The following is a 23,807-nucleotide window of genomic DNA, read 5'->3' on the forward strand; positions in this document are numbered from 1 at the left end:
AAGCATTTAGCCATAAAATACTCTTAAACAAATCACATGAGTATATTAGATTTAAGGATTGTTATTTTCAAGTTGAATAATTTAAATTTATTTCAATCCAACAAAATCTAATGAAGCCTCCTATGGAGCAAAAAGGGCAGTTAGGGGGCACAGTGAATACAGTAACAGGCCCAGAGCCCGGAATACTCATTTTCATGAGTTCAGATCCAGCCTCAGAAACTTATTAACTGTTTGTTCCTCGGCAAGTGACCTAACCCTATTTGCCTCAGTTTCCTCATCTGCAAAATGAGCTGGAAAAAGAAATGGCAAACCATTCTAGTATTTTTGCCAAGAAAACCCAAATGGGGTCACAATGAGTCAGACATGAGTGAAAATGACTGAACAGTAACAAGGATGGAGCAAGACAACTTCCCAACTAAGCTAGCTCTCTACCCTTCCCAACTCCTCTAGTTCAGTCAATGATGCCATCCTCTAACAACAACTCCTCCCCAAGGCTAAGAACCCTGGAGTCAGTTTGGATTCTTCCCTCTCCTTATCCTCTGGATAATATTAATAGTTCTGAAAAGTCTTTGCTGAATGAGTATTCCATGCCTGGCAGAGGATGAAGCTCTGTGGGAGACAAAGAAACAGAAGACATTGGTCTCTGAACTTGGGAAGTTCCCATTGTAGTCATGAAGACAAGATTGAGACAAGGAGGGAAGGGAGAGAACAAAGAATGCAAGCGAATATGAAATTAACTGCTAATGTTGTGGAATATTCTGTAGCTGCTGAAGGTACTGAAGAGGAGAGGGTGAATGGAAGGGTTAGAACAGTTCTTGGGTCTTAAGCAGGCTGGAGGGAGTATCTGTCAATGACCAGGGAGAGCACTTTCTCCCATTCTTTAGGCAGATACACTTTTCACACTTTAAAAATCAGAGAGGTACATGATATAATGCTGAGTGAGAGGAGCAGAACTAGGAGAACATTATACACAACCACAGACATATGGACTCTGTGATGACTAACCCTGATAGACTTCACTCTTCTCAGCAATACAAGCTTCAAAGACAATTCCAAAGGACCCATGAGGGAGAGAGCTATCTATATCTAGAGAAAAAACTATGGAGACTGAATACAGATTGAGGGAAACTGTTTGCTCTCCTTTTTTCTTTTGTTTATGTTTTTTTTATTTTTATTTTTTTAGTTCTGTTTCTTCTCTCCCACGATTCATTCCATTGGTCATAATTCTTCTTTACAACTTGACTAGTGTGTAAATAAGTTCAATGTGAAGTTATATGTAGAAGATATAGTGGATTCCATGCCGTCTTGGGGAGGGGGTGGGGGAAGAAAATCTGGAACTCAAAATCATGTGCAACTGAGTGTTGTAAACTAAAACTAAGAAATCTTAATAAAAATTTTTAAAAAAAGATATGAAAAAAACTTTAAAAAGAGAAAAAAATAAAAATCAGAGAGGTGCTATATTGAAGTTTGGGTGAAAATGGGAATTCCTTGGTAATACTATTATTTTTTATTTTTAAAATTTATTTTGTTTTTAATTTATGGAATAAAACAAGCATTTCTATAACCCAGTATAATAAAAAAGATCATTGCACATAAAACTATAAATCTATTATGTACAACTTGCTATTCCTTTTAAATATACAACAAAGTTAATATGTAAATTTCTTTTCTTTCCTTTTTTTTTTCCCTCCCCCTACCCTACCCTAGACATGGGCCCTTGGTAATATTATTGAGAAATAACAGGAAAAGCAACATTTTGTCATTCCATCTTGGAAACTGTTAACTTTCATTTTCAAGAAGCCTCTAAATGGAGCTTACTCTGGTAGCTTACCTAAAAATCCTGATAACAATTCATGTCCTGCCTGAGAGGTGAGCAGATTCTCTGTCACCCAAGCATTCTGATAGAACCTCAAAGCTCCCAACCCCCAAATGCTGTGGCTGCTGTTTTCCAAGCCTAATTCAACTCATGTTTATTTTCTTTAAGCCAGTGTGGGAACAACAGGTGTATGTATGTGTATGTGTGTGTGTGTTTTAAGAACCAGCTGGATAGTCATATATCCCTTTGGGGCAGAGGCTCCCTCCTGATAAGAGATCCATTTGGGGAATACATTGTTTGTCTAGTTCACTGTCCCAAACCAGATACTGAACATGCCACTATCATCTACCTGGCACCTCTGGTAGCCATCAGGCTCCCTTTATAAGAACTCAGGTTCATAAGAATTCAATGCATATAATGGGTTTAACTGTGTAATGAAGGTGTACCAGGATCCCCCTCTATCTGAACATAAATAGAAGGCGCTGGAAATAGTGGCACAAAGTAAGGGTGGGCAGAAAGCCATGGGGGAGTGAGGAAGTATGCAGTGAGTACAAAGCTCAAGGGTAGGCAGTACTTTCTATCTCCTTATCCCTTTTCTGGTCCCATCCAGGTCAGGTCATTCTTGGATCTCTCCCACTCCTGAACTGACCCTACTACACTTTGGGCCAAACTTTGGAGCCTGTGCCAAAGTTAAGGATTCAATGCCATCTTAGCTACAGCATCTGCTGAGGTTCCACCAGCTTTTCCTGGGGGCTTCCCAGATGTTTGGCCCTGAGCCACCTCTTCTGCATCCCACTTCTCCCAGTCGTTGAAGGAGAAAGGCTGGGCACCTCACTTTTTAAGTAGGGGCTCTATGATGGAGTAACCCAGCTTGGGACCTAATGGGAGAGCTCCCTCTTCAAGGTCTTGGAACAGGGCTTGGCCAATGAGGAAGCTGTCATTTACGGTGGTGGTGATGGTACTCATGGAACTCACTTTACCTGGGCACTATAGTATAGACCTGGTGTGCCCAGCACATGATCCTCACTGGGGAATAACCTCGAGCTTGGGATCAAAGAGCCCAGAGGGGCCTACTGGATGGCTGTTGTAGCCAACACTGCTCATTACCAGTATGCATGGCACATTCTCTGCTGCCCCAGTGGGCCCTGCTACATTCTTGAGCCCTTCTGCAACACTCTCCATGAGTGGTTCTCTAGACTAGACTTTCTGAGAGGACAATCCCACTTCTTCCCAAGGCAGCCCCACCCCCCTGCTTTTTTTTTAATTTCTGGACTGTTTAACTCATTAGGAAGGTTTTCTTGACATCAAGCCTAAATTTAATTCTTTATCCCTTCTACCCACTGTTCCTGGTTCTGCCCTCTTAATGGGCTAACCAAAATCAATCTAATCCCTGTTCCATATGGCAACCCTTCAAAAACTTCCAGGCAGCTATTATATCTTCCCTGAGTCTTCTCTATGCCAAATATCCCTAGGTCACATGACACATACCTTCATCCTACTGGTTGTCCTCTTTCAGCTTATCAGCGTCCTTCCTAAACTGCAGCACCAAGAACCAAACAATAGTGTAGATATATCATCTGACCAAGTACCAGTAAAGTAGGACCATCTATCTTTATTCCTGGAAGCTATGCTTCTCTGAATGAAGACCACAATCACATGAGTATTGCTGTTACATCACACTAATAATGAACTTGAAGTTGACTGACACTTCCAGAAAAACTGTAATCTAATGATGTCTCCCCTATCTCGCACTAGGAAAGTCAATTTTCTGAGCCACTGTGAAAAGTTTACACAATGGCCCCGGATGTAGTGGATGGCCTTGGCGTCTTAGATGTCTGACCAAGCCCTACTCTCTCCAAAGCACCTGCTTCAGCTATCTTTATGACCGTTGGAACAAATTGTTCTCATCCACCCATTCAGCCAGGAGAAGTCCTCACATGCTTGAGGTGACACACCCCATCTCATCCCACGCTTAATATTAGTGCACTAGTAAAGTCAGCCAAAAGGACTAAGCTAAATCTTTTGGGATTCTGTGTTAACGATCTCTCCTAGCTTTAGGGAATAGGAAAATTTGATAAGCATGACATCCCTGCCTTTATCTGAGTCATTGATAATACTGATCAGTAAAGGAGCAAGGACAGAAATTCCCCTGAGATCTCCTAAAACACAGACATTAAAATATTAATCACTGCTCTGAAGAGTCCTGCCATTCAATCAGTTCCAAATCCATCTTGCCCACATTTCTCCACCTTTTCCATGAGAGTATTATGTGAAACTTGATCAAACATGTCACTAAAATCTAGGGAAAACAAAACATTCTCTTGATCCACAAGTCCAGTAGCCCTGTTAGATAAGGAGATTAGGGTCTCTTGATTGGAACCTCATGAGACTCAGTTTATGGTATTCTTCCTTACACCATTTTGACCAGACCATGCCACACTGTTGGGGTCGATTTGTGTTATCTGCCTTTATTTCTATCTCTTGTGCATATCTTTTAAAAATCCAAGTTGGTTGGTGAGTTCCCTGTGCATCCACAATGCTCTCTTCAGACAACAAACCCATTAGATTGTGAGCCCCTTGAGGGCAGGCACTATTTTTCATCTTTCTTTGTATCCCCAGCACTTAGCACACAGTAGGTACTTGGCTCACAGTAGGCACTGACTGATTTTCGAGATTATTCTCTTTGCATATTTAGAAATTCACTCTTGAGACTTTCCCATTCTCCCTTGGCTGACTTCTCCTACAGAATTTTATTCCATGTGATTCTACCAATAGTTTCTTGGAAGTCTGGTTTTCCCCCAAATTAGGCTACATGGCAGAGAATGCCAAGATTTCCTCTCCTCTCTCACAAACTGTAAGAGGTAGTACTCACTTTGCTGCAAGGTTTCTATCACTTAAGCTTCTAGCAACTAGCCCTTCTCTGGCAGTGAGAATTAAATAAATTCAGAGGAGAATGTCTCCTTGTTAGTTCCTCTGTCTTTTGAAGGATGAAATTATCCATTAGGCAAGTCAAGAAATTATAGGCTTGGGGCAGCTAGGTGGCACAGTGAGTAGAGCACTGGCCCTGGAGTCAGAAGGACCTGAGTTCAAATTCGGCCTCAGACACTTGACACACTTACTAGCTGTGTGACCTTGGGCAAGTCACTTAACCCCAATTCCCTTGTCTTCCCCCCACCAAAAAAAAAGAAATTACAAGCTGCTCAGCTTTTGGCAGAAAGCTCCAATCACTAAGCATTTATGCAGTGAGTACTGTGTGCTGGGCATTGTACTTGGTGCTGGGGATACAAAGCTAGAACTCTAGTTCCTGACCATATCATGCCTCCATGTCAGGCTTGCCATAGGCATCCTAAACTCACTTAGCTCCTCTTTCCATCCAGATGATAAGAAAAATGCCCCTTCTCTGTCACCACAGACCTTCGTCTCAAGGCTCCCTCTGCACTACCCTTCCTAAACGTGGTTCCTGGATGTTTTCACATGGGTCTATCTTGCTAACACGCAATACTACTTTACAGAATTAAACAACATGATAAATTTGGTTTGGAGGAAGAAATGATCTCATATTAAGGAAAATAATGAGAGAAAATTTGAAGAAATATCACTTCCAGACTTTATATTATAAAGCAGCAGATATCAAAACTCCGTAGAACTGGCAACCAATGGAAAAGCAGGACCATGGGATGGACTAAACGAGCAAGAATGAGGAATTACTGAATGCTCAATGAATCTGAATCTGTGAGTTGCTGAGAAAAGAAGTCTCCTTCAACAAATCTCAAACTTTTTGACCTCAGGCTCTCTTTCCACTCTCAAAATTACCGACTCTTTATTTACTTCACACTCAATTATTTATCCTTAAAAAAAAGTATCACAAACCAATGAGAGCTTGTGGTTTGGTCATTTTTCAGTCATATCTAACTCTTAACTTATAACTTCACATATCCAACCCCTTCTCAATCGTAAAACCCCATTTGGTGTTTTCTTGACAAAGATACTAGAGTGGTTTGCCATTTCCTTTTTCATCTCATTTTACAGATGAGGAAACTGAGACAAATAGGGTGAAGTGCTTTGCCCAGGGTCACAGAGTTGGTAAGGGTCTGAGGTCAGATTTGAACTCAGGAAGATGAGTCTTCCTGCCTTCCAGGCTTGGTGCTCTACCCACTGCACCACCTAGCCACCCTAATTTTGGTTATAGGCATTGATATTTATCATAATAGAAATGAAACCTGATAAATTTTTAAAACCTCTTTCCAAATTTCAGTCTCATATCTCCAACTGCCAACTGCACATCTCAAATGGGATGTCTTGTAGACATACTAACTGAATTCATCACGTTGTATTCATTGAAGTCATTCTATTTCCCCCTAAAAGTCCCCCACCTCCAAATTTCCCTATTACTTTTAAGGGCGCCACCATCCTCCCAGTCACCCTGGTCTCCAAACTACACTCTTCACACTCTCTCTTATCTTCATATTCACCCAGTTTTCAAGTCCTGTTATTCTAACTTCATGACACTTCTCTGATACTCTTCCTTTTCTCCTCTGAAAGGGCCTAGTACAGACTCTCATCACCTCACACCTGAACTATTGCAATAGTCTTGGGGCGAAGCCCTCCAAACTCCAGTCCATCCTAACCTAGAGCACTCTGACTGCATCACCTCTCTATTCAGGAAACACCAATGGCTCCTTGCTACTTCCAGGATCACATAGAAAATCTTTTGGTTTTCAAAGCCCATTATAATCTAACCCCTTCCTACCTTTCCAATCTTTTTATACCATTTTTGTTGCTGCTCAGCCATGCCTCACTCTTCATGACCCCATTTGTGGTTTTCTTGGCAAAGATACCAGAGTGGTTTGCCTTTTCCTTCTCCAGCTCATTTTAAAGTGAGCAAGCTGAATCACACATTTAATAAGTGTCTCAGGTCACATTTGAACTCAGGCCTTTCAGACTCCAGGCTCAATGCTTTAGTGCCACATAGTTGGCTCATACTCCCCTTACACCATACTCTCCTCTACTCTGTGCTCCAGTGACCCTGGCTGCTTTTCTGTTCTTTGAAGAAGATACTCTGTCTCTCATTTCTGAGAGTTTTCTCTGGCTGTCTCCCATGCCTAGAAGGCTCATTTCTACCTCCTGGCTTCCCTGGCTACCTGCAGCTCTCAGCTAAAGTCCTACCTTCTGCAAGAAGCCTTTCTTAGTTCTACTTAATCTTAAGTGTCTTCTTCTGAGAGTTCCCCCAATTTATTCTGTCTATATCTTGTGGTACATAGTTGCTTGCATGCCATCTCCCATTATACTCTGAGCTCTTTGGGAGTAGGGAGTGTTTGTTTTATTTTTGCCTTTCTTTGTAACCTCAGATCTTAGCACAGTGCCTGGTGCTTTGTAGGTGCTTAATAAAGGCTGGTTGACTTGATTTGACCATCTACAACAGAGGTGTCAATCACAGGGCCAGGCTGCCCACAACACTCTCAGATCCTGCTGGAAACAGATTAAAATGTAATTGGGAAATATTTAACAAAAAATAAAATAAAATAAAACATAGATAATGCTAACTTGTGGTTTTCTAAGTCAATGTGCAGTCCGCAGCAACACAGTTTAGTGCCCACTAATCTATAGGATGCCTGTCCTGGTCCCTCCCAGCTGCCAGGGCCCTTTCATCCAAGCTTATTTGTATCTGCTTTGTCTTATGTGTCTTGTTTATATTATATTTGTATATGTCTCCCCACCTCCCCCAATTGGAATGTGAGGTACTTGAGGGCAGAGAGTGGTGATTTTACTTTGCCTCCCCAGGACTTAGCTTGGTGCCTGGCACTGCACAGGCAAATAATAAATCTTCATTGGTCATATGAGGCCATGAGTTAACTACTTGAATGATCTTAGCCAAGTATGTTAAAGCCTCTGGATCTGCTTTCTCAATTATAAAAGGAGGATGCCAGACTAGCTGAGGGCACATCCAACCTTGAATCGATGATTTAATAATTCTTCTTCCATAGGGCAACCCTTCAAATGCTTGAAAACAGTTAGTATACTCTAAGTTTGCCTAGGTTAAGTATCTCCAGTTTCTTCAACTGATGCTCATATGGCCTGATTTCAAGGTCCTCCACTATTCTGACAGCCTTCCTCTGAATGCTCTCCAATGTACCAACATCCTTCCAAAAATGTGATGCCAAGAATTGACACATTATATGATCTAGCCACAGTCACAAGAAAGACAATAAAAGACTCACATTTTAGCCAGCAGAGAGTCAAGTGTCCCTCCCACCACAGTGGTATATTACATCCTTCAGGGCACCACCCTCTAACCTGTGATCTCTACCATCTCCATAACTTAGAATCCCATCCAGAATGGGGTCCTGCCAAGTCAGGCAAGGTCAGGGTTTGCTTCTCTACACCCATCCTCCCCTTAGTTACCCTCCTGCCAGAACCACACTTCCTGGTGGCCGACAGATTTCCTCAAATTTTGCTCCACTCCCAGATGATGCTGAGCGGGTCTTCTGGCTACCACTGCTTACTTTTGATTGCTCAACTGGACTGAGGACACCTGAGCTCTGCTCCAACAGCAGGAAGGCCACACTCCTCAGAATCATCAACATTTTCACTCATAATTGCAGCACATTGCAGAATTAACACTTTGGGCTGAGGAAAATTCAGTATTTTCCCCTCCTATTTTCCACTAAGATTTAATAGTCATCAATTCCAGAAAGCAGACCCTGAACAAGATGCCACTTTCTATCCATAATAAAACATTAGTAGAGGGTCATGGACATTAGTTCCAGATTCCTTAGCTGTTCAGTTCATGTATTTTAGAACATACACAGATGATGAACAGGAGGAGTAAGACAGCAAATGCAAAAACCTAGAAAAACAAAAAGCCCAAGCAAATTATAGGAGGAATTCCAGGCTAAAAATCTCAAAGCATCTAAGCCTATAGGGTCCAGGTCTATCTATGGCAATGAAAAATTCAAAGATTAAGTTTCTTAGTAAACCAACAGATGTCACTGAACACCTGTAGGAAGTAAAGTGCTGTGTCCTCCTTTTCCCAGATAACGTGTTAGGAACAATCCCTTTAAGTGATAGAACTATTGTGCAAACCAGATGAGGAGAGGTGGAGTCAGGATGGTCCTTGGAAAGAGGAAGACCTAGGTTGAAAGTCCTGCCTCTGACACAAACTGCCTATAGGACCATGGACAAGCCCCTTAATTTCTCAGCATCCTGGGAAAACTCTCTAAGACCATGTTACAAATGAGGTGCCTATCTGCATCACTGGAGGGAGTTTTCATTCCAAGAGTTCCCCACATAGATGAAATTACAGGACCAGATCCTTTCATTTTGAGAAGTTATTTATGCAATGTAATTTCTGTGTTGGAAAGTGGTATTTTAGGTCATCCATATATAAATAATTTAAAGAGAGGCAGCTAAGAAGACCCGATTTCAAGTCTCTCTTCCGAAAATCCTAGCTGTGGCCCTTAGCCTGCCATTTAATCCCTCTCTCAGAGTTCCAAGCTGCTCTCTAAGACTAGATGTTGCAAAAAAGGAAGAGGTCAACATTAGTGGAGACAATCTCCTCACTCAAGGGTTCCCTTAATAATGCATGTACAGCTCCACTCTCAGTCTTTCTTAAACAAGAAAGTTTGTTCTAGTGAAAAGGAAGACCTTCCATCCGCCATCACAGAATCATTCAGTTAGGGAATCCTCTCATAAATTTCAGTTGCAGGGAAATAATACAAGAAGAAATTGACTAATATTAACATCGAAGTGCAGATAAAGGAAACTGTGTGATTTCAAGAAAGCCATTTAAGACAAAAAGGTTTCTACTAATTAAATATTAATGAAGCCTCTAGTAAAGACCCAAGAATCATACACCAAGCAGAGTTGGAAAGGCTCTAAGAAGGCATTTAGTTTAATGCAGGTCTACAGAAAAACTCCCTCTAGGACAGTGGTGACAAGTGGTCATGAGGGGTTTGTCTGAAGCCCTCCTATAAGAGGAAACTCATTACTTCCTGAAGCAACCCATTCTATTTAATGAGATAGCAGATTATCAGGAAGTTTTTGTCCTGCTTCAAGTCTAAATATGCCTCTTTGCACAAGCCCAGTTTAAGAACAATAACTTTCTCTTTGGTGTGTAATGAGGTATTCTATCCTCCCCAAGACAACCCCAATTGTCACTGAGTAGAATATTCTTATTTCATTTTTCTAATCAGTGTTCAACTTAATTCAATGAGCTAAGTGCCCACTATATGCAAGACATGGTGAGCAGCATGGCATAGTGGACAAAAAGTTGGCTTTGAATCCAGGAATATCCAGGTTCCTGTCCTAGGTCAGACCATACTTGGACTGAGATTACTAGCAAGTCACCTAACCTCTCATCTCCCTGCCCAAGCCACTCAAAGAAGACTGCATTACAGACAAGTTGCCAATGGGCATCAGTGACAGGAGTTTCCATGTGGATGAAATTACAGGTCCAGACCAAAAATGAATAAATAAATGTGCACAGCACTAGCATCCCAAAGACAAAATCCTATGTTGTCCTTTGAGTGAAGGTGATTCCTAAGAGGGTCTTGCCAAAGAGACGAGAGTCAAGGAACACAACCTGGGAGTCTGGATCTCAATGTGCATCACTGCAAATAGTGCTCATCTGTGAGATCTAGGAGCTCCATCAAAGTTCCCATTTAGAAGAAATGCTAGAAATGTCTTCATATTAAGCTCTTAATACAGGAAACCATAATTCACAATTCAGAAATGAAGGTTTCCGATGCACTGGGCACCATAACAAAAAACTGGAGACTCTACTGCCTCCCACTCAGTGATGCTGACTTAGTCTTGTGCCCCTTCCTCAATACCTACTGTTTCTCCTGTCCCCGATACAGCCATTTTGTCAAAAGGGATAGAAGCAAGAATTAAAGACAAATAAGTGCCAATGAAGGCTTTTTCAGGGATGTCATAAGAAGAAATGATGGAGCATTGGAAGAGAGAGAGGAGAAATGTGTGCAATCAGTTTCAATACTGACAGAGTACACAACAAAGGGCAAATTACTTCACTTGTGTGAGACTCAGTTTCCTCATCTGTAATATGGGCATAATAATCCAATGTTTACTTGTGAGGAATATGTTTTGCAAATCTTAAAGTTCTGTGTAAATGGGAACTAAAATATTTTGTGTTAGAATCAAAAAGATTCAAATATTTTTCTTCCTGTGGAGATATTATCAGTGGAGAGTGGCCCAAGGTTTGTCATGAAAATTATGAGCTCACCTACTAGATGGTAAATTCCTGGAGGAATGAGTGTGATTCACTTTATTCTAAGGCCTGACACTGTTATCTGCACAAAGAGCCCTTCATTTTGGTGAATGTTACATGCTTCATGCACCTCAGCTGTGTGAGGACTCCCTCATCCTATTCATGCCGTCTCATATGCACAGCATATCTGTGTCTTCCAGTAATTATATAATTTTCTTAAATACTATAATTAGTTGATATAATTTTACGACCTTTGTCAGCTTTAAAAATAACTAAAATAAAAACCACATAGGTGTTTCTTTTCCAGCCGGGCCTGTCTGCCATTACATACATGAGCATCCATTTCCTACTTCTTGGTCTGTGTACAAACTGTCCCCCAAAGTTCAAGTACACACACTCCCCAATCAGGTCCACTGTGCAGCCTCACTAGTTTCTTTCAAAGCTCAGCTCAAGTGTTATCTTCTACAGTAAGTCTGTTTTGATGCCAGCTAGCCACACCCCAGCATATACTTGCTTGTTCAATCTTCCTGCAAAACATTTCTGTAACAATGACCGATCCCCAATGACCCAGATGTATAAAAATATCCACAAGAGTACTTTTTAAATAGCAAAGCAAAAGAAACTAAGAAAGTGCCCATCTACTGGGGAATGGCTGTGCAAATCTGGCTATATGAGTTTGATGGACTATTGCTGCTGTAAGAAATGATGAATGGGACAGAATCAGAGACACCCCAAAAGACTTGTATGAACTGATACAGAGGGAAGTGGGTAGAACCAGGAGAACAATATCTACAAGGATTACAATAGTGTAAGAAAAACAACTTCAAAATACTAAAGAAAAGTCCCTTAATACTTGAGCTCTTTACTATCAAGGCAATGAACAACCATAACCTCAGAGGGCTGAAGGTGAAACATGCTCCTCACCTTTTGTAATATTAAGTTGGGACTTTTTTTTACTGTTTTAGAATGCTAAACTAATTAAGTATCTTTGATTGAGCCTTACTAGGTGCAAAGCCCCAGGCCCAAAGCCCTAATTACTAGGTGCTAAGCAGATGTGGGTGTGAAGCCCCCAGAGCCCTAAGGGGAGTTGCTAAGATCAGAGCCAATAGTAGGCACCTAAGTTCTGGTCTCTCAGATGATGTTTGATGATGGCCAAAGACTGTATAAAAAGAGAGAACAGAGTTATTTGCTTGAGGCTGTCATTCCTGGAGGAGTGTAGGAGTGGGACTCTGGGCAGCCACTCTACGAGCTTCCCACCTTGTCAACCCAGATGTTGATGGTTTCTTGGTAACTATGAATTGTGATCTGGTTGGTTTATATTGTGTAAGTTTATAACTTGTTTGTATTTGCTCTGAAGTTCAGGTTGCTGGCTTTTCCTCCTGAACTAAGTGAATGATATTTGTATGTTGGATTAAAATAAGATTGTTAACCCCCTTAACATTGCTTTCCTTAGTAAAGCAGATCAAAAGAACCTGTGCTGGCAGCTTTCTTGTTGTTGGGCTTGTGTTGGTCTTTCACCCCCACAACAGCTGCTAGCCAGATTGTTGACATACCTTTCAACAGAAACATGATGGAATAGTGGTGTAGAATGAAATACCCATTTTAAGACACTTAGGCATGTTTTGCTTAATTATGCTTATATGTTACATGGAGAAGCTTTTAAGGGGGAAGACAAAATTGGAGTGGTGAAGAGGAAAGCCTAGTGATAGTGATGCCAAAAAGACAGAAAAGAGTGCCATGGGCATGTCCATCAAAAGGGGAATGGGTGATCAAATTATGATATGTGAATATAATGGAATACTCCTGGACCATAAGAAATGATGAAATGGAAAGTCGCAGAAAAACTTGGGAGGACTGGCAGAACTGATGCAGAGGAAAGTGAGCTGAACCAGGAGAACAATTTGTGCAAAATAACAACATTGTAATGACCACTAATGTTGAAAGACTTAACTCTGATCAAGGCAATGACCGATCATAATTCCAAAGGACCCATGATGAAGCATAATACCCATCTCCTGACAAAGAAATGATAGGCTCAAAGTATAACTTGAAACAAATTACATACACATACATACACAGATACATACATATACACATAAATATCTCACAATTTTTTAAATTAGGAATTATTTTGTTCAACCATGCATATTTAAGGGTTTTGTTTTTCTTTCTTTTTCCAATAGGGAAGAGGTGGTGGGATGGAAGAAAAGAGATTTTTAATTAAAAATGTAATTTCATAAACGCATAGAAGATAAGAGAAGGAAGTTTGGGAGACAAGAACAAGCAGGGCATCATTGAAACTAACATGTTGAATTTGTTGTATACTTTTTTAAAATACTCAAGCTGTCCACAACAAAGATCGCAAGTTCACATACAATCCTCTCTTTGCGTTCTTTCTATGTGGCAATGTTCATGTCTGCTGGTGATCGTCAGATACAGAATAATACTAACAAAAACTGTGGCCTATCCCTACTCGTTTTTTTGTTTTGTTTTGTTTTGCTTTCATCTTTGTATTGGCAGACCTGAAACATAGCAGGTGCTTCATAAATGCTTGTTCCATTGCATCGAAAGCATTTTATCAAAAGTTTTTAAAATCCCATTTTAATGCTAAGAAATTGCTTTCAGAATATTTTTAAAATTTATTTTTACTCAGGATTTCATGGAAATATAATGTACACTCTTAGCTCACTTCCTTACTAATACCTGTTTATTTACTAACTTAAATGGGCCGTACTCGAAAAAAAAAAAAAGATGTTTCATTTTTCTTATAGCGTTATACAAGATGGACTTTGCATTAGCCCCGGAAAGTTAGCCCTACTAAGGATGGGAGAGATTTTGATCAGTGTCAGGAGAGGGACTATTCCACACTGTCGAATCCTGGATCAGTTCAGGAAAATGAATACTAGGCTTTTCCCAAGATTCCTCTCTCCTTCCTCACAAGGCACCTTTGCATGTACAGTTATTTGCATGTTTTCTCCTCCATCATAACATGAGCTCCTAGGAGACAAGGGCTGGTTTTGCCTTTTTTGGTATCCCCCAACACTTGGCACAGCCAAGTCAATCAACTATTTACCAAATGCCCACTATGCGTCAGGCACTAGCCACTAGATACAAAGGAAAGCCACTAGAGCCCAAAGCCTGGCACATACATAGGATGTACTTGGTAAATGCTCATCGACTAACAAGCCCATGTGTCAGACTAATGAGGTTGTACTGTATGCATCACAACAAAGAAATTCATGAAATCATGAAATACACAACGCAGAATAGGCACATTGGCTGAGGCAAAAAGCCAACACTCCAAGATGGAATCTGTGTTTTCAGAGTTGTCTTGTAAAGACTCTCATGACTACTGGACTCAGTTGACCTGTTGGCTAGTGTGGCTGAGCTCTCCCTCCCTGCTTTCTGTTTTAGACTAGACCACCGGGGAGACGGGGGTGGTGGGGGAGGAAGGTTAGGTTGGGGAATGAAGGTGATGAAAAGACACAGCGATAACTTAAAACAAAACTTCCTGAATTATTCTTCCAATGGTCTCATTTACTACAGTAGACACAGTCAAGTGCAGAACTTACCAGGTAGGTACATTTTAGAATCCAAAGGCAGGATGACGTAATGGATAATGCAGGGAACTTGGAGTCAGAAAGACCTGGTTTCAAATCCTGCTCCCCCCACACCCGCCCACCCCATCCCCGCTCAAACACTTACTGGCTGTGTGACCCTCTACAAATCATGTACCTTGGCTGACTCGGTTTTCTCCTCTGTAAAATAGGGATAATAATAGCACCAGACCCACAGGGATAATGGATGCAAAGTGACTCACAGTCCTTGAGGCGCCATATGAACGTCACCTGCTCTTGTTAGGAGAAGCTGCTCAAACAGTCGCCATCGCCCGCCAGCTCTGACTGCACAAAGTGCGAGAGCCGTCGGTTTTCTCCCCGCTCTGCGATCTCACTGCTACTTTGTCAGGGGAATAATACAAATTATCTACCTTGACCAACCGCAGCTCCTTAGAAAAATGCTATTTTGTTTCATTTGAAGCTCAAACCCTGAAAACTCTGATACTATCTAATGCTTCCAATGTAACCCGCACTGTTGTCGAGATGCCATCTTAGCCATTTAAGAGCAGAGATGACGAGTTACCCGTAACAGCCCTTGTGAAGCCAGAGAGCAAAGACTGACTCATCAAGACTGACCTCCAGCCGCTGAACCAATCAATCAACGGGTATTTATTAAGCATCTACTCTGGCTAAGCCCTTGCTAGGCTGGGATCTGGAGATATAAATACAAGGAAAGAAACAACCCCCACTGGCAGAGCCCAGACATTCTAAGGGAGGAGATGAAAAGGACACATATAAAATGGAGGCTGGGCATCAAGTGAGGAAATGCAAATACATTCAAAGCAGTGAAGGACAAGGTAGCCTGGGAAGGAGGGAGGGAGGGAGGAGGGGGAGGGGGAAAGAGAGGGAAGAAAGGGGGAGGAGGGAGGGAGGGGGGGACGGAGCCCAGTTCATGAACACTTACTTTGTTAGGTCAGGTCTGCTCTACTGGGGGTTCCTTCCAGGAACAGATTGGGCTATGTGGCTGCTAAGGTCTCTTCCAACTCTCAGGTTTGGGGATTCAAAGGTTCCAAGATATTTGCCATCAGGAGTCTTGGAGAAGTGGCCCAGGCTTCGGTGACTTGGCCAGAGTCACATATCTCATAAGCGAGATTTGAGCCCAAGTCTTCCTGACCATAAGGAGGCTCTTTTTTATCTACCATGACACAAACTAAGCTCATCTATACTATTCTCATTTCTTGAAGAATCCAGTTAAATCTTAATATCCATCAATTTGGGGCAGCTAGGTGGCCCAGTGGATAGAGCCCTGGCCTTGGGGTCAGGAGGACCTGAATTCAAATCCGACTTCAGACACTTGACACTTACTAGCTGTGTGACATTGGGCAAGTCACTTAACCCTGATTGCCGTGTGAGAGTGTGTGTGTGTGTGTGTGTGTGTGTGTGTGTGTACACACACACATTTCCATCAATATACAGAAGATCTCTAGGATGAACTTGACAACATCTGGAATTTCGAAGACCTCATGATCTGAATACTTCACCAGCCTCTCCAAAGATAAATTCTAATCCCAGTTTTCCCCCAGTTTATCTCTAAAAAATACTATTGGATGCATGTTTCTTCTACACAAAGAGAGAAGAAATTTAAACACACACACACACACACACACTCACACAAACAATAGTTGAGACAAAACAGGTGTACGTATGGCCTGAAAATGTTAATCATCTGAACTGATTTCAAAGCTTAAAAAGTTTGCAAAGAGCTTTACAAATATTATCTCATTTGACCCTCACACCATCCCTGGGAGGAAGGTATTATTGTGCAAGCCTCATTGTGCAGAAACCCAGGCAGACTTGCCTGAAGTCACACAGCTAGTAAGAGTCTGTGGGTGGATTCAAACTCAGGTCTCCCAGACTCCAATTCCACCCTCTAGCCAATGTACCACCTTGATGCTTCCTTTGGCATTCTCAGTGATCTTTACCAGAGTTCTCTCAAAAATCCCTTATTAATTTGTGAGCAAATCCACATCACTCTTGTGATGTCATTGGTCTTCTTTGGAAATGAAAGATAAATGACCACCATGGCTGCCACCACCGCCACCGTCACCCCCACCACAACCACCACCACCCTCTCACTGCCAAAACCAGCAATCTCCTCACTGCCAAATGTAATAGACTTTTCTCAGTGTTTCTCCTTCTTGGCCCCCTGTAGCATTTGTCACTGCTGGCCACCTTCTCCACTTTCCTCTTGTAGACTCACTCCTCTCTCCTGGCTCTCCTCCTACCTACCTTACCGATCCTAAATCTCCTAGATGATTCAGTTGTCCGTCTCACACCCACTAACTGTGGGCATCCCCCAAGGCTCTGTCCTGGGTCCTCTTCCCATTTTTCTCTACGCATATTCTCTATATAATCTCTTCACAACATCACCAATTCCCATGGGTTCAATTATCATCTATGTAGATGATTCCCAGATGTATAAGTCCAATTTTAGTCTCTCTCCTGAGCTCCAGTCCTGTATCTCCAACTGCTAATTGGACATTTTAAACTGTAGGGCCCATCATAGGCATCTGAAACTCAGTATGTCCAAAAGGGAACTCAATATTTCCCTGTCCTTCCCTTCTCCAATCCTCCCCTCTTCCAAAGTTCTAAATTACTGCCCTGTCCAGGGCACCACACTTCCAAGCTCCAGACCTTTACTGGCCTGGCCTCATATGACCCATCTACCTAAATGTTCCACTGGGGCAGCCAAAGAAAAATGTCACTGTCTTAAGGGCCAGGACTGGGTTTTGTTTTTGTTTTGCCAGTACCTTCCATGGGGGGTTGGTGGCAGGCAGATCTATGATTTCATTGAGGTAGTCGGTCAATAAATATTTATTAAGTACCTACTGTGTGCCAGGCATTGTACTAAACACTGGGGATACAAAAAGAGGCAAAAGAAACTTTCATCTTCCCCCTCAAATTGCTTCTTCTTCCTGCATTCCCAATCAGCTGCCAGCAGGCCCAGCAGTCCATCTGTCCATCCATCCATCCATCCATCCATCCATCCGTCCGTCCGTCCATCCATCCATCACCCAAGTTTAGTGCTGATCTTCCCTCTTCCCCACCTTGCCTAGCCAATCAGTTAACAAGTCTTGCTATTCCACCTCTAAAATATCTTGTACCTTGATCCCCTTCTTTCTCTTCTGATTTCATCTCCCCTCTGCTGTTGCAACCCCATCCTTAGAGAGACGTGACTAATTGAATCAAACAAAGATTCACTAATGTGTGCAGGGTGCTGGGTGAGAATTAGGTGAGCCGAAAAGCTGAGGTCAGACTGTTTTGTCCTCTTGGAGCTAGCAGGCTAGTAGAGGAGCATGCTGCTTATTCAACATGAATGAGCAAATGAATGAATGCATGACAAAAGCATTTATTAAGTGCCTCAGCTCTCTCCCCAGCTTCCCACCATCTTTAACACCGGTGTCTGTTCTTCATATCTTCCTTTCACATAGATCTGGTCACATCCTTCCTAGCTTCGCTACTCCCATTCAAATAAAGTTTGAACTCCTTTGTCTAGCTTTCACAACTATCTACCATCTGGCCCCATCCTTCATTCCAGCCTTTATTCTTACAGAGGGTAGTATAAGGCACCATGGTGTCAGGGGAAGAGAGCTGACAGGATTCTGAGGACCTCGAAGGTCCCTTCCAGTTCTCAATCTATGCTTCTGTGACCTGACTTCAAATCCCACAAATAACAGTTATTGCCTGGGTAACTTTAGCAAGTCATGTAACTTCCTTGAGCCTCAGTTTCCTCATCTGTAAAATGGAAGAACTGGATTATCTATCAAGAAATATTTTTGAAAGTGGTTACTATGGACCAGACACTGTGCTAAATGCTGGCAATATGAAAACAGAAGTGGAACCATCCATCACCTTAGGAAACTTCCATTCTAATGGTAGAGAACAATAGGTGGTTTTGAGGGGCCTTCTGGTTCCAGGTCTGTGATGCTATGCGATATCCTCAGAAAGAACTCTCCACATGGCTCATGCTCCAGTCTCAGGGGATTCATCACTGTCCCCAAGCAATGGCACCAACTGTCCTGTCTTTGTGCCTTTGCCCTGCTAGGAATCTGAAGGCTCACAGATCTGGAGCTTGAAGGGATTTGAGAGGCCATCAAGACCAAACCCCTCATTTACAGAGAGGGAAACTGAAGCCCACAGAAGTGAAGAGACTTGCTCAAGGTCATCCAGTAAGCCAGAACAGATTCAAAGGTCCAATTCAAATGCCCCTCCCTTAAAGAAGCCTTCCCAGACACCTCCCCCACTTCCCACAACATGGTGCTTGTGCCCCAGATTATGCACTTATTCGATATTATTTTGCAGGTGTGTAGAATGGAAGCTCCCTGAGGGACTAGGACCTCTGTCTCAGTATTCCTCCTGCCTACAGCACCTGCCATAAAACAAATGCTTAATAAAAGCTTTTTCTTTCATTCAGTCATACTTTATTATTATACATCATTACTTGAGTAAATATCACAGCCCTTTGCTAGCCAACCAGCTCCAAGAGGACACTGAGTCAGCCCTAAACTTTATGGCTCACTGAGTCCTCACGGAAAGGCCTGCACACTTTAGGTTATGAAGTGGCTCTTTGCTTAATTAAATCATCCAAACCTCCAGTCTGTAAAACACAGATAATTCACTGGCTTGTTGTCAGGAAGTCATTATGCAAAATGAATTATGCCGCTTATCATTATCTCAGAGATCAGAAAAAAGACACAAAACAAGGAAGACCCAAAGACAGAAGATAATTAAGTGCTAAATTAGGGGTTACCCTCTTAGCGCTACAGGAGTTCATGGGATGGAGGGCCCTTGGAGCACCAGTGAAGAAGTTAGAAGCTTACACACAGATAGCTCCTCTGAGAACACACTGTAAATAAAGCCTTAAACCCTCCATTTCCAGAGGGGAGGCTGGGCAGATCCTTAAGCAAAGGCTCTCTTCACAGATAAAACATATTAACTATTCTAATTAATACTGAAAGCAAGGAAGATTGTAGGAGAAATTCTTTTCTGCAGTAGGCATAGTTAGGCTGTTTTCAAGTAGCCTTGAGCAATGTTAAAACCATTGTTTACATGTAACAGTTCTACTTCCATGGTCCAGGGAGTTCCGTAGCATGGGCATTTGCACCAGGATGCCCTAGAACCAAATGCTGCCAGCCATGTTAACCAGTGTAGATACCAGTGTAGGGCCAGGGCTGCATCCCTCAGTACTGGACCTACCCAATTCTCTCTCTTCAGATATACATGGGATCCTAGAACCAAAGGAAAAACACAAGGGTGAAATGCTAATTAGGAATCCTTCAGTGTGAATTCATTGAGCACTTATCTATTCATTATAACAGATTCCCCAAGGTCCTTCACTAGGCAACACTGTCAGATACATCAGAATGACTGGTGCTTAAAACAAATAAAACTGCTTTCTTTAAAAATATCACAAACTGACCTCCTTCCCTTCTCGATGAGTTTTTACTGTATTATTAAAATACTAATCGGCTTAAAGGGTTTGGGGTATCTGGCAAGACATTTTATTACTTTTTTTAGCAAGTACTGCAGGTAGCCACAGGCTTTCTAAACACTATTAATAATATCATTTATGAAACTATCAAGAAAAATATTTTTAAAACAGAATATTTCCATTGCACTTTGCTTTACATATATATATTGTCTCATTTGATCCTCAAAACAGGTGTTATTATCGTCCAAAGGAGTAAACAGGCTTGAGAGAGATTAAGTGACTTGCCCAGGGTCACACATTTAATAAGTATCTAGAGAAGAACTGAACTCGGGTCTTCCTAATGCAGAGGACAGCGTTTGAAGGACTGGGCCACCTTGCTGCCCTTCAAAACCACAAGAGGAGAAAAACTGAAGAGGAAAGCTGGAAGGAGATAAGCTTCTCTCCAAAAGAAGACGTGTCTGACACACATTTCCATGGGCTTACACCTGGGGCTGGGAGGACGGCTACACAGTAACAAGCTGTTTTCCTTGGAGCCTTGTGGTCTCAACACTCATCCTAAAGAAAAAGGTTTGGTTTTGTTTTTTCCTCTTTTGTTTTTTTAAAGCCCGACAAGACACTCCACATTAGCTGTGTCCCTCTTGGTGGCCAGGAACTATGTCCCTGATTCTGGTTGAGGGGAAGTGGGTAAGTGTGGAGAATGAGGACGGATGTGGATGGCAAACCCATTCCCACAGCTGGGGGAGAAAGCCTCCCCACAAGCTCATGCTTCTATTTCCTTCTCATTCCAAAGGCAACCAGCACTGCAGGCTCAGTGCCAACTCCTGACTAATAGGGTTAATCTGAAATGAACACCCTAATAGTCTTAACCCTCCTGGGAATCACAGTGGGGACAAATCGGAGGATCGAGAGCCCTCATCTGGGGGGGAGGCACCTTAGAAGCTGGCCAGTGCAAGACCCTCTTTTTACAGATGGGAAACCCCAATGTTCATACAGGCAGTGTCAGAGGTGGGATTTAAACCCGGTCCTGTGAGTTCAGAACACTGTGTCACTTAGCAGGTGTGTGATCCCGGCAGTCACTCATCTTCCCTCTCAGTTTCCTCATCTGTAAAATGGAGGCAGTAACAGCACCTACCTCTCAAGGTTCTTGTAAGGATCAAAGGAGACAATCCTGTAAAATGCTTCGCAAACCTTAAAGCCTAATGGAAATGCTAGGTACTAGTAGTAGTAGTAGTAGTAAGAGTAGTACCCCAACACCTCCCAACTTCTGTCAAAGAGCAAAGTCACAGGTTCCCAGCTTTGTGACAAGGAGATGGAGGTTAAAAGCCCACCTCCCTTCACTCCCAGCCTCTCAACTTCTCTGGGAACCCTTCCACCAGAAAAACCACATCTTCCAAGGTGTCCAATGACCTCAGATGTGTGGCTCTCAACAAAACCCCAGCCTTGTCCCCAGACCTCCAGTAGAACCAACAGAATCCAGAACTGCTGCATCAAAGGAATTGGAAGGACCCCAGAGGCACAGTGCTATAGTGAAAGAATTCTATACTGGAGTCATGAAAGGCCCAGCTTTGAATCCCAGCTCTGATACATCTTTTGTGACTTTGGATGGATCCCTTAACCCTTCATCTGTAAAATGGGCATATAATACTGGCATGGCCTGCATCCCAAAGATGTTGTGAGTCACATGTGTAGCAGACCTTGAAGCACTAGAGAAAATAGGAATTTGTATTATTAACCAATTCACCCCTCAACAAGAATCTTTCCTGCAAATCCAATGCCTGGCACACAGGAGGAACTTAATAAATGCTAGCCGACTTGACCCCAACATGTGATGGGGCCAACTTCTTTTGCTTGTAGATCTCCTACCACCCCCAGTGGCCCCTCTCATCTCATCCCATCCCATCCCATCCCATCCCTGCTTGCTTTGGGAGCTCTCATTGTTAGGATTTTCTTTTCTCCCACATCAAGCTGAAATCTTCCCCTCTGACAACTTCTATCCATTGCTCCTGGGTCCATCCCTTGCAGAATAAGTTTTGTCCCTCTTCCACAAGAGAGCCTTTCAGCTATTCCAAGCTGCCTGTCTACTCTAGCCCCATGCCAGTCTAAATAGCCTCAACTTCTTCAGCTGTTAGTGATGGAGGGCTCACTGCCTGTACAGGCTTACCATACCACTTGGGGTCTAAGTCAATGGTTAAGAAGTGTTCCCTCATATTCCTACCTCACTCATTTGCTCCTAGCCCTAATCGTTCTTCTGATCCAGTCTAACCCAGTGAGCATTTACTAAGTGCCTACTATGTATGAAACACTGTGCAAGTCATTTGGGACCAGAAAAGAGACTGGTCTGGTGATTTTGCTGGTATAAGGAAATCCAAAGAAAGGAAATTCTCTCTACCAATACAGGTTGAGTGATTTGCCCAGAACCATACCCAGGTCTTCCTGGTTTGGGGGTTGCCTCCTTAGTCACTCAAAGACAAACACCAAACAATCTCAGCCTTCAAGAAACATATTACATTGGGCATGGGGTAGGGTGAGGTAGGAGGATAAATTAGGGAAAGCTGACTGATGGGTACATGCTCATCTGGGGACTGAGAGAACAACCTTGACATGGGACAAGGAAAGGCTTCTTAGAGAAGAGTTGGAGGAGGCTGGGCATTCTAAAAGGTGGGGGGTGAAGAGGGCAAGTCTGCCAGGCATGATGGAGACAGTCTTTAAAGAGAAGGGGAGAAGGTTTGGAGAACAACAAAGCTGGAAAGGTAGAACAAAGCCAGGCTGTGAAAGGCCCTAAATGTGACCTTGGACAAGGCAGTAACCTCTTGGGGATCTCATCTTCCTCATCTGTGAAGGGCCTGGGCTGGATGGCCTCTGAAACAGCTAGAACACTGGCCTTGGAGAAAGGAAGACCATTGTTCAAATCCAGCCTCAGACATTCACTAGCTGTGTGACCCTGGCCAAGTCATTAACTACTGTCTGGCTCAGTTTCCTCTATGGAATGGAATGGAGATAATAACACCTACCTTGAAGGGTTGTTGTGAAAATCAAATGAGATACTATTTGGAACAGGCTTAACGCAGTGCCTGGCACTTGAGAGTTGCTTAAACAAATATTTATTTCCTCCCCTTCCCTTTTTCCCTTCTAGCTATACATCTCAGACTCAGAAATTGTTCTCTTCATCCCCAGAGGGAAGGCCCAGGACCAAGGTAGGATTAGAAACTGTAAAGGCTTCATGTCAGAACAAACGTCCTAGCAATGACGGCATTGGAGTGGACTGCCTCCAAAGGTGGGGGTGGGGGGCACCCCTCTTCTGGGAGATCTCCAAGCACAGGCCCAGACCACTGTCAGGTGTAGAGCATGGACTCCCTCAGCCTAGAATGCCCTGGAGGTCCCTCCCAATTCTCAACCTGGGTAAGTCTGCCGTTGGTGTTTTCCCCTGCCAGCAATCAGAAATGGCTGGAGTTTCCAGACCGAGGGAGTGGCGACCTGGGCTTTGCAAATATCAGCCTGGTCCCCTGTGTCAGGTGGACCAGAGAGGGTGAGTCTTAGACTGGAGGAGGTCAGTCAGAGCAGGAAGAGAGCTTTCACCACAGACGGCTAATGCTGCTATTTTGGAACACACAATGTGTGCTTTGGGAGGGACCTCGAGGTCCCTACAAGGAAACCAAGAGCCCTGAACTGGACTCCAGTTTCAACCCCAACTCTGTCATTTGTTTATTAAACGAGTGA

General features: G+C 42.8%; 1 protein-coding gene across 1 annotated transcript in view; it reads right to left on the bottom strand.

The window, feature by feature from the left end:
• The window catches only part of RAVER2 (ribonucleoprotein, PTB binding 2), a gene marked incomplete in the record, with an annotated part of 96,437 nt that overhangs the window by 71,546 nt on the left and 1,084 nt on the right, over positions 1-23,807 (bottom strand).

This window comes from Trichosurus vulpecula, chromosome 4, assembly GCF_011100635.1.
Source record: "Trichosurus vulpecula isolate mTriVul1 chromosome 4, mTriVul1.pri, whole genome shotgun sequence".
Lineage (NCBI taxonomy): Eukaryota > Metazoa > Chordata > Mammalia > Diprotodontia > Phalangeridae > Trichosurus > Trichosurus vulpecula.